Source organism: Penaeus monodon, chromosome 35 (assembly GCF_015228065.2).
Source record: "Penaeus monodon isolate SGIC_2016 chromosome 35, NSTDA_Pmon_1, whole genome shotgun sequence".
In the NCBI taxonomy this organism is placed as follows: Eukaryota; Metazoa; Arthropoda; class Malacostraca; order Decapoda; family Penaeidae; genus Penaeus; species Penaeus monodon.
Window position 1 is genome coordinate 34,980,328 of NC_051420.1, and position 9,754 is coordinate 34,990,081.

The window sequence follows — 9,754 nt, forward strand, 5'->3', positions numbered from 1 at the left end:
CGAACCCGGGCTGAAGGATCCACGGGGAAAAGTGGGCATCCTTTTTTTTTGTTTTTTTTTTCTTTTTTTTTTTTCCCAAGGGGTCGTTTTGGGCCCTATTGTTTTTAAAAAATATTGGGGAACCCCTGATAAAAATACCCGAAAGTTTACATCCTTTTTCCCGATCCCACCCAAAAAAAAGGTATGAAAAAAAAAATTTTTTAGATGGAGGGAAAAAAGCTAAAAGCAAACCTAGTTGTTTTTTTAATTGGGCCAAAAAAATTTAAAATTTAGGATCAGTGTTGGTTTTACCCAACTCAAAAAAGGGGAAATAAAACCCAATTAGAAGTCCGGGACCAGGAAAAAGTAAAAATTTAAAAAAGCCCCAACTTCAGAAACTTCCACCCTTTAATCAAGTTTCTCTGGGATGCCTGCTTGCCTTAGATAACAAAAAAAAAAGAATGTCTTTGAGGGTTTCGATTCAGAGAGCTGGGAAACGAAAAAGGGGGAGACCTTGTTTTTGTATTTTTTTTCAAAAAAGAGTGTTTTTAAAAAACAATTTAAAAATGCGAATATAAAAAATTTTGAACTCGGTTCATCGTCAATTTTTGAAAACTTCCAAGGCCCGGGGGGGGGGGAGGAGGAGGGGTTCCCTTGTAAAGGAGGGGGGAAAAGAAAGGGGTTTTGGGGGTAACCCTTTTTTTTGATAAAGTCCCTTTTATGGAAGAATGGTACCAATTTGAAGCAGGGGGGGAAGGAGAACACGGGGGGGTTTTTGGGCCCCCGTTTGCAATTCCGGGGCAAGGGCGGGGCCGGGGGGCGCCCGGCGGGAGCAGGCAAGAGGGGGTGCCCCCCCCCTTGCATTTGGGGGGATGAATTTGCAGATCTGAACAGGGCCCAAATTTTGGCCCCGGAGCAGGGCCCTGTGGGAAAGGGGGCCAAAAAACCCCCAAGCCAGGGATTTTTCAGGGCAAAAAACTTTTGGGAGTGTTGGGTTTTGGGGCAAGCCGTCGTGCCCGCCAGCAGCTCCGCAAAAGAGGAAGTTTTGAAACCCCCCCTCCCAAGCGGGCCCCGGAAAATTGACATATTATAAAGAGAAAAAAAAATCAAAATTTAATACCATTTTAATTTTCATTTTCCCTAACATTTAAACATCCCCAATTTTCCCTCATTTTTTCATTTTCATTGAAATTTTTTTATGTTATTTTTCCCCAAAAGGGGTTATTTTTTTCATGTCATCCCCAAAAAACTAGTTTAAGGAAATTTAAAAAAAAAGGATGAGATTTTACAAAAATCCCTTTTTTTAAATGGGAAAAACCCCTTATGCGAAACCCATCAGTTTTTTTGTAAATGTTTATTTAAATTTTTTATACAATTATTTTTTTAATTTAAAAACTAATATAGAATTCAAGACATATGTTTTTTATACATTTTTTGTGCAACCGGGGAAAAAAAAATATCCCTTTGCCTTTTTTTAACGGAAAAAACCCTTGTTAAAACTTGGGGGAAAAAAAATTAAAGCAGGGGAAGAACCCTACTAAATTTTTTTTAAATTAAAAAATTTCGAAGGGAAAATTTAAAAAATCGGCAAATATGTAGCTCCAAAAAATTTTCGGAAAATTTCCCAATTTTTCCATGATATGAAAAAAACCCGGTATTTTATTTTTTTGTTTTTTGGGGTAAATTTGAAGCCAGCATTTTCCAAATTAGTAGATTTTCCCGGCCCCCTTTCAGCGAAAACAACCAAAAATTTTCAAAAAAAAAATGGGGGGAAAAAAAAAAAAAAAAAATTTTATTTTATATTATTTTAAAGGGGCGTTTATGCATTTTTGTCGGACTTATTGTCTGATCACCGGGGGAAAACGTCCCCAAAAAACAAAAAGCAAAAATTTTAAAAAGAAAAAAAAAAAATTAAAATTAAAAAAAAAAAAATTCACAACCCCTAAACACCCACCCACACACGCCTTTTTTTTGGGTTTTTTTATTTGGTTTTTTACCCTTTTTTGTTTTCATTTTTTTTTTACCTTTTACGTGTCCTTCCTGGCCCCTTTAGCTATCTAGTTTGGGGGAGCTAGCCCCCCTTTCTTCTTCTCTCTTTCCTCTCTCTCGCTCTCCTCTCCCCTCCCTTTCCCCTTTTCTCTCTCCCCGCTTTTCCCCCCCCTCCTCTCCCCCTCCTCCTTTCTTTTTTCCGTCCTGGCAGACGACCCCCCCAAACAACCACAGTCCTCCTTCCGCCCGCTCAACCGTTCTCCCTTTTGAACCTTCCCCTTTTTCCCCTAAAACCCTTTTCTCTTCTCTCCCTCTTTTTTCTTCCTTTTTCCTATCTCTTCTCTGGGTCTCTCTTCCTATCTTCTCCCCGCTTTTCTCTTCCTGGTTTTTCTCTCCCCAAACCCCCCCCCTCTCCCCTTTAAAACCCCCCTCTCTCTTCTCCCCTTTTCTCTCTTCTCTCCTCTTCTCTTTTCCCCCTCTCTCTCTTCTTTTCTCCTTCCCCTTTCTCTAAACCCCCCTCTCTCCCCTCTTAACCCCCTTTTCTCTCTCTAAACCCCTCCTTCTCTCTCTCTCTCTCTCTCTCCTCTCCCTCTCTTTCTCCTCCTTTTCCCTCTCTTTCTCCTCCTTTTCCCCCTATCTCTCTCTCTCTCTCCATATATATAATATATATAAAATTATATTTTATTTTATATATAAATTATATAAAATATATATATATATTATATGAAAGATGGGAAAAAAATTTTGACTTTGGGTTTAAAAATGATTACAAAATTTTACAAAGTGTAAAAGGCCCCAGCTGTAAAAAATATGTAAAAAATTTAAAATTTTTCAAAAAGGTTAAACAATGTGAAAAAATTATAAAAAAAAAAAAAAAAATTTGTGACAATTTTCAAAAAAAATAATCTTAAAAGGGAAAAGTTAAATAATCTTTTCAAAGTTTTTCTTAAAAATTTTAAAAAACGAAAAAAAAAAAAGGGTGAACTGAACAACTTGGAAGAGAAAAAAAACTAATGTACTTGCAATTACTGGGAAAAACCCAAAACGCTGTTTAAAAAGTTAAAATGTTTAAAAGTAAACTTTAAAAAAGTAACTAAAAAATTCATAAAGAGAAGCAAAAAATTTGGGAAAACCTTTAAGATTGGGAATTTGTAGTTGGATGCTGACTCCCCCAAAAAAGGGCCCTACACGGCCAGCAAAGCGTCCTGAGCCCCATAATATATATTTTTAAAATATATAATATATAAATATATATATATATAATTATTATATATATATTTTATTATATATATATTTTATATATAATAATATTTTATATATATATAATATATATATATATTGTTTTGGGGGTTTTTGTGTGTGTGTGGTTTTGGGGTGTGTGTGTGTGTGTTTTGTGTGTGGTGGTGTGTGAAAGGGGAGAAGTGTGTATATGGGTATTGTATATGAATGGATTATAAATAATATAAATTGTGTGTGTTTAAAAATACACGTCGCGCCCCCAAAACACAACCCCACACAAACAAAACACACACAAAAAAAAAATAATATATATATTAAAATATATATAAAATATATATATATAAAATATTTTAATTATATAAATAAGATTTGATGTAAAGGGTATAAATACAAAGTAAAACACACACGCGGGGCGCGGCGCGCGCACGCGCACGAAAACACCCCAAAAAAACACACACCACAACCAAAACAAAACCCCCCCCCACACACACACACAACACACACACAAACACCCTATATAATATAAAAATTTTTATATATTTTATATTTGAATATAATTTTATTTTATATATAATATATATAAATCATTGGATTTCACGTGGGCTTTTTTCAGCGGCAAAAGTGCCACGCCCCCCCCCCCCTCGGGAGCTGCAGATTTAAACCCTTTCCTCACAGAAAGGCCTTTTGTGTTTGAGGGACAATGGGGCTTAGGGGGAGAGGCAAAGGGTTCCCTTTTACGGGGGAAAAAGTCTGCAAAAAATTTAAATTTCCTTCGATAACCCCCTTTGCACCGCCAGACAAAAGGAAAATATTGGTCAAGCAGGAGCCCGAAGATTGCAATTTTTAGTCGCACTTTTTAATTGCAGATGGTGGAGATCGACATGTGAGTTTTGGGCAAAGAGGGCCCGAGGTTGCGAAAAGCCCCGGGAAATTTTTAGTATCGGGCTGAGTCAATTGGGTTAGATTGTGTGTGTTTGGGGGTGGGTGTGTGGTGTGTGTGTGTGTGTGTGTGTGTGGTTTTGGGGGTGTGTGTGGGTGTGTGTGTGTGGTGTGGTTGTGTGGGGTGGGGTTTGTGTGTGTGTTTTCCTTTTTTTTTTTTTTAGTTCAATTTAAAGAGCTGTTTCCCCCCGGTGACGATACCCAAATTTTCCCAAACAATTTTGAAGGAAAGCAAAAACCCCCAAGAAGAAAACAAGCATCCTTTGTAAAAAGTTTTAAAACGAATATTTTATATATTTTAAAGTGGAAAAAAAAAGTTTACCTTTAGCCGGGAGTCGAAGTAAATTTTTAAATGGTTTGTATTTATCACGGATAAAAAAAATACACAGAAACACACACACACACACACACACACACACCAAAACACAAAACACACAAAAAACACCCCAAAACAAACACACACCAACCCCCATAACAAACCCCCAAAAATTTTATAATATTAATATTTTATATATATATATTATAATATATTATTGTATGTATGTTGTATGTATGATATATTTTAAATTATATATTATTAATCAATTGGAAATAATCAAGTTTCTACGAGTAAATAAAAATTACGTGATAATGTAACAAAATAACCCGATGAGCTGTAAAATAATAATCAGTTTATACTATAACTAAAATTATCAGTTATCAATATCCAATAATTAATTATTAAGGCAATGAATGAATACGACATAATTGATTAAAAATGCAAATTAGTTAATGATAAATACTTAAAAGCTTGCTTAATAAATACAATCACTAAATATAACCATTGTACATGAGTTTGAATGTTGACAGAATCAGAGCCCGGATATGAATAAAATGAAAATGAAAATGAAAATTTATAACAAAAGGCTTAAAATGAAAAAAGGTTTCAAAAGCGAAAAAAAGTTTCAAAGATAAAATCCACAAGCGAGAGAGCAAAGAAAGCGTGAAATCGGCCGGAATTAAACCTGTAATCGAAAGACAAAAAGGTGAACCGAGGCGTTTAGATGGGAGAATTAGAGTTTATTGAATCACCTCTGAAGTACAGATATCTGATTGCGAATAAGAAAAATCAAAATAACAACTGTTAAGAAGGAAAAAACGCGAACGGTTTGAGGCAATAAACTTGTTTAAAACCGAAGTAACATGTATCGAGGACATCAAAGGTCAGATAGCACTATGATAAATTATTATGGCGAAAAGGGTAAAAATGCGTTAACGAATAGGATAAGTGGACAGAAGAAGGGGATAAAGAAGAGAAGGAAAAGGAAAGGAGGAGACGAAAAGACCATGCAAAATTAGTCGAGGCGAGGGCTGAGGTCCAAGGAAGGTGCTCCCTACATTGGGCCTCAGTCTCCGTGTCTTAAACCCCCACGACAACTATGAGCAAGGAATTGTGTGTGTGAGTGGGTGGGCACAACATGAAGAGGATAACAAGTAACTTTGTTTTCCCGAACTGGCTAAACAAAAAGCGACAACCCTTTGAATAATTCAGACTCGGCGTAATCAGCGCTGACTGGTGAGGCTGACAGGCGGGTTGTCAGCCATCAAAGGAAGCCGAAAGACGTTAGGAAGCAGAGGCAGAAAGGGAAACAATGCGAGGCATTTCTCTACACTGTTCAGGAAGTGACTGTGAAAAGCAAATGTCACGCGAATGATTATTTGAAAAAATGTAAATGTACATGTAGTAAAAAAAAAAAAAAAAAAAAAAAAAAAAAGCACAAACTAGATTTACTGATAATGAGACATTACTTTCGAAATTCACCTGGATTCATTCTTCAGACCTGAAGAATGAATCCAGGTGGATTTCGAAACTGTTGTTTCATTATTTATAAATCTAGTTTGTGCGTTGTGGGTTTCTCTGCCATGGTATCAACACGATAGAGTGTTTTACTATATATATATATAATTTATTTTTTATATATATATATATATATATATATATATATATATATTTATTATTGTGTGTGTGTGTGTGTGTGTGTGTGTGTGTGTGTGTGTGTGTGTGTGTGTGTGTGTGTGTTCATAATACATATGTATGTAAATGATACATACTATATATATATATATATATATATATATATATATATATATATATATCATAATATTATATATATATATACACATATATACATATTTATGCATATACATATATAAATATGTATATACATATGTATATAGATAGATAGATAGATAGATAGATAGATATACATATATGTATACACACACATACTCACACACACACACACACACACACACACACACACACACACACACACACACACACACACACACACACACATAATATACATCATATATTATATTATAGGGTGTGTTTGGTGTATGTGTGTGTGTGTGTGTGTGTGTGAATATTTCTATCTTTCTTTCTTTTCAACAGACATTCATTCCACTGCAGGACATACGCCTCTCTCAATTCATTACTGAGAGGTTATATGGCAGTGCCACCCTTGCCTGATTGGATGCCCTTCCTAATCAACCGCGGTTTGTGCCGCGGCGGTGACTTCCCCACAACACATGCGTTCGACTTCTCAAGGCGATATGTCGTTTTCTAGAGAGGGCATCGGGTGGAGTTCCTTGCCCAGGAACAACGCGCCGGCCGTTGACTCGAACTCAGATTGCCGTCGTGACAGCCTTGAGTCCGATGCTCTAACCACTCGTCCACCACGGCCTATAAACTCTATTTATCCGGGCTTGGGACCAGCACTGACTTGGGCTGGCTTGCCCACCCAGGCTAAGTAGGCCATCGAGGTGAAGTTCCTTGCCCAAGGACTTCATCGTATCTAGGTTCGATTTACCTAGATTATTACACATTAGCGCGCGTGCTCACATTCGCGCGCAGGCGATGCGTGTGTGCATGGTGCACCCACGCCTTACTCGTGATTGGGTGTGGTGCACTTGCACTGGATTTTCGTGTGAATATATATATTATATATATATATATCATATATATATATATATATATTATATATATATATAATTTTATATATATAACATATATATATATTTTAATGATATATATCATCTATTAATATATTTATCTATTGATATTTGTGTGTGTGTGTGTGTTGTGTGTTATTGTGTGTGTTTGTGTGTATATGTATAGGCATATATATAAATATGTGTATCTGTGTGTGTGTGTATTCATATATTTCAACACTGTTGTCTCATTATCAGTAAATCTAGTTTGTGCATTGTGGGTTTTTCTACCATGGTATCAACACATTTTTTTACCATTCATATATACATATAAATGTGTGTGTGTGTCCATCAAGATACTTTACCAACAAGTAATACTGTTAAAAACATAGAGAAGCAACATATGAGAGTTCATCCTGCTTAGTAAATATATTCAAATATGAAACAGGTGGTGAGAACATACTTGACGGCAGTTTCTAGTAATAGTTATTACAGAAAATCAGGAATTGCAAATGATTATGATTCAAGGACTGAATAAGAAATGAGATAAGGGAATTGCAGAAAGAATCTTTAAAAGAGCAGTTGGAGCTATTAAATATAACGAAGCCTATTTCTACTCCTTTTCCAAGAAAGAATAGAAGAAAGAGAAGAATGGAAACAGGGCCTCTTGAAAGCTTTTTTTTTTTCAACTTGAAGAAAATCACCACAATTCTAAAAGCAGACTATGAAGAATTCTTTGGCGTGCATAACCATTGTTTAACCAGAGGAATTTGATTAAAAGGATAAGTTCTGAAGTTGGACTATTTGACATTTCTGCAATCTTGGTCTCGGACTTGACAAGTTGTGGTAGAAATCCTTGACAAAATTCAGGCCAAACATTAGAAAGGGCCAACACCTTGCATAATAAATATATCTGAGAGAAGAATAAAATCAAGCCGTCCAGTGCTTGGACACAGAAAACAAGATCGACCATAGACAGCACGGCTTTTGTAAGAATGGATCATGCCTTTCCCTAATCCTCTGTACGAACAGACTGAAGGATCCACGGAATAGTGCTCATCTTTGTTTTGTTTTGTTTTTCTTCTTTTTAACAAGGCTCTGTTATTGGGCCTCTATTGTTCTAATAATGATTGGGGACACTGATAAGATACCAGAAAGTGACATCCTTTCCTGATCGTACAAAGAAGGTATGAAAAAAATTTAGTAGATGGAGAAGACAAGCTAAAAGCAAACCTAGTTGTTTATAATTGGGCAAATTAAATTAACATGAGGATCAGTGTTGACGAACTCAAAACTGTGAAATAAAGCCCAATTAGAAGTCCGGGACCAGGAATGTAGAAATTTCAAATAGCACAACTTCAGAACTTGCCACTTTAATCAAGTTTCTCTGGGATGCTGCTTGCCTTAGATAACAGAAGAATGTCATTGAGATGTCGATCAGAGAGCTGGGAGCGAGGACGAGACCTTGTGTATCTTATTCTCAAGAAGAGCTGTTTACAACAATGAATATGCGAATATAAATATTCGAACTCGGTTCATCGTCAATATGCAGCTCAAGGCGGGAGGGGAGGAGGAGGATTCCTTAGTATAAGGATGGGGAACAGAAGCTGAGGGTAACATTGACTGATAAGTCTTTCATAGTAATGACTGGTACCACATCGAAGCAGGGAGAAGGAGAACACGGCTGGGGCTCTTGGCCAGATAGCAATTCCGAGCAAGGGGGCCAGGCTGTCGCAGGCAAGAGGCTGCCCGCCTTGCATTGGGGGGATGAATTCGCAGACTGAACAGCCGAGTTTGGCACGGAGCAGGCCCTGAATGACACGGCCAAACACCTAAGCCAGGGATTTTTCAGTCAAAAACTGTGCAGCTGTGGGACAAGCCGTTGTGCATGCCATGCAGCTCCGCAGAGAGGAAGTGTGAACCTCTCCTCAAGCAGGCGGCACATTGACATATAATAAAGAGAAATAAAATCAAAATTATTAATACTATTTTAATTATCATTATCATAATCATAATCATCCTCAATACCATCATTATTATCATTGTCATTGATTTTATTATCGTTATTATCCTCATCAGTTATTATTTTTCCGTCATCATCATCACAAAACTAGTAATGGAATTCAAAACAGGCTGAGATTTCACATTAACATCCTTTTATAAATGGACACACATTACGCGCATCTATCAGTTTCTTTGTAAATGTGTTATAATTTCTATACAATTATTTTCATTACTAATATCTAATATAGATATTCAATGACATACTGTTTCATACATTTATATGTGCAACGAAAAAGATATCATTATGCTTATAACGGAAACACCTTGTTAAAACTGGAAAAAATACGCAGAGAATTACATACTAAATTAGTAAATAAAATTGCGATAGACAATTAAACCATCGGCAATATACTGTAGCTCAAATTATCGAATTACCCAATTATCCATGACTATGAAACACAGGTATTTGATGTTTTGCCTGAGTGATTAGAAGACCAGCATGTCAGATTAGTAGATTCCCCGGACAATTTCATGCGATTTACAACAATTTATCTAGGAAAAAATAGATTTTATTCATATTATTAAAGTCAGTTTATGCATTTCAGTCCTGGACTTATTGTCATGATCACAG